Source organism: Nomascus leucogenys, chromosome 1a (assembly GCF_006542625.1).
Source record: "Nomascus leucogenys isolate Asia chromosome 1a, Asia_NLE_v1, whole genome shotgun sequence".
In the NCBI taxonomy this organism is placed as follows: Eukaryota; Metazoa; Chordata; class Mammalia; order Primates; family Hylobatidae; genus Nomascus; species Nomascus leucogenys.
The window spans coordinates 93,859,141-93,861,562 of NC_044381.1; the positions used below are offsets into that span (position 1 = coordinate 93,859,141).

General features: G+C 40.6%; 1 pseudogene across 1 annotated transcript; it reads right to left on the bottom strand.

Moving 5' to 3' along the window:
* Window positions 1-1,468: 1,468 nt before the first annotated feature.
* On the bottom strand, window positions 1,469-2,088 carry LOC100603419 (annotated as a pseudogene). Its single transcript, XR_001115197.2, has one exon. The product of XR_001115197.2 is annotated as a 60S ribosomal protein L12 pseudogene (transcript).
* Window positions 2,089-2,422: the final 334 nt, after the last annotated feature.

Below are 2,422 nucleotides of genomic sequence, written 5' to 3' on the forward strand. Positions count from 1 at the left end.
TTTGGCAGTATGGCCAGTTTCACAACATCAATTCTTCCTATCCATGAGCATGGAATGTTTTTCCATTTGTTTGTGTCCTCTCTTATTTCCTTGAGTAGTGGTTTGTAGTTCTCCCCTTTGTAAGTTGTATTCCTAGATATTTTATTCTCTTTGTAGCAATTGTGAATGGGAGTTCACTCATGATTTGGCTGTTTATTATTGGTGTATAGGAATGCTTGTGATTTTTGCACATTGATTTTGTATCCTGAGACTTTGCTGAAGTTGCTTATCAGCTTACGGAGATTTCAGGCTGAGACAGTGGGGTTTTCTAAATATACAATCATGTCATCTGCAAACAGAGACAATTTGACTTCCTCTCTTCCTGTTTGAAAGCACTTTATTACTTTCTCTTGCCTGATTGCCCTGGCCAGAACTTCCAATACTATGTTAAATAGGAGTGGTGAAAGAGGAGGCATCCTTGTCTTGTGCTCGTTTTCAAAGGGAATGCTTCCAGTTTTTGCCCATTCAGTATGATATTGGCTGTGAGTTTGTCATAAATAGCTCTTATTATTTTGAGATACGTTCCATCATTACCTAGTTTATTGAGAGTTTTTAGCATGAAGGGGTGTTGAATTTTGTCAAAGGCCTTTTCTGCATCTATTGAGATAATCATGTGGTTTTTGTCATTGGTTCTGTTAATGTGATGGATTATGTTTATTGATGTGCATATGTTGAACCAGCCTTGCATCCCAGGGATAAAGCCACCTTGATCATGGTGGATAAGCTTTTTGATGTGCTGCTGGATTCAGCTTGCCAGTATTTTATTGAGGATTTTCACATCAATGTTCATCAGGGATGTTGGTCTAAAATTATCTTTTTTTGTTGTGTCTCTGCCAGACTTTGGTATCAGGATGATGCTGGCCTCATAAAATGAGTTAGGGAGGATTCTCTCTTTTTCTATTGTTTGGAATAGTTTCAGAAGGAATGGTACCAGCTCCTCTTTGTACCTCTGGTAGAATTTGGCTGTGAATCCATCAGGTCCTGGACTTTTTTTGGTTGGTAAGCTATTAATTACTGCCTCAATTTCAGAACTTGTTATTGTTCTATTCAGGGATTCAACTTCTTCTTGGTATGACTTGGGAGGGTGTATGTGTCCAGGAATTTATCCATTTCTTCTAGATTTTCTAGTTTATTTGCATAGAGGTGTTTATAGTATTCTCTGATGGTAGTTTTTATTTTCTGTGGGATCAGTGGTGATATCCCCTTTATCATTTTTTGTTGCATCTATTTGATTCTTCTCTCTTTTCTTCTTTATTAGTCTGGCTAGCAGTCTATCAATTTTGTTGATCTTTTCAAAAAACCAGCTCCTGGATTCATTGATTTTTTGAAGGGTTTTTCATGTCTCTATCTCTTTCAGTTCTGCTCTGATCTTAGTTATTTCTTGTCTTCTGCTAGCTTTTGAATTTGTTTGCTCTTCCTTCTCTAGTTCTTTGTTTTTTTTTCACCAGTTGTCAAATGATCCTTTATTGAAATATTTTCCTTTGTGCTTAACTGGCTGGGCATTCCACAGTACCACTGTTGATGTCATCTATGATGTCATGAGGATGGCGGCCATCAACATTACAGCCCACAGACTGGACAGTCCCCAGGATCTCTTTAATGGTTCCAGAGAGTTCTCTGGCTGAGGATCCGTGCCACATCTGTCAAGCAATGTTGAGGATCTCATCAAAAGTGATATTCCCACTGTGTTTAATGTTTTTCTGTTTCTTTCTGTCTCTTGGTGGTTCCTTGAGAGCTTTGATGATCAGAGCAGAGGCAGAAGGCACCACTTCAATCTGGGCCTGTCTGTTCTGAATGGTCGGTTTCACTGTAATCCTCAGGCCCTTCCAGTCACCCATTGCCTTGGCAATGTCATCACCAACCTTTTTTGGAGACAGACCCAGGGGGCGATCTTGGGGGCCAGGGCAGAAGTGGCACCAACTTCATGTCTGGTGCACCTCAGGTATATGACTTTGATCTCGTTGGGGTCGAACTTTGGTGGCATGGTGGAGGCGGCTGGTGTCAGAACAACCGAAGAAAGTTGCATCTTGGCCTCCTCTGAGCCGAAAGCCGAGAGCTCTCTAGTTCTTTTAATTGTGATGTTAGGGTGTCGATTTCAGATCTTTCCTGCTTTCTCTTGTGGGCATTTAATGCTATAAATTTCCCTCTAAACACTGCTTTAGCTGTGTCCCAGAGATTCTGGTACATTGGGTCTTTGTTCTCATTGGTTTCAAAGAACTCATTTATTTCTGCCTTAATTTCGTTATTTACCCAGTAGTCATTCAGGAGCAGGTTGTTCAGTTTCCATGTAGTTGTGTGGTTTTGAGTGAGTTTCTTAAGGGGATTGCTAGCAAGATGGCCAAATAGGAACAGCTCTGGTCTGCAGCTCCCAGCGAGATTGATG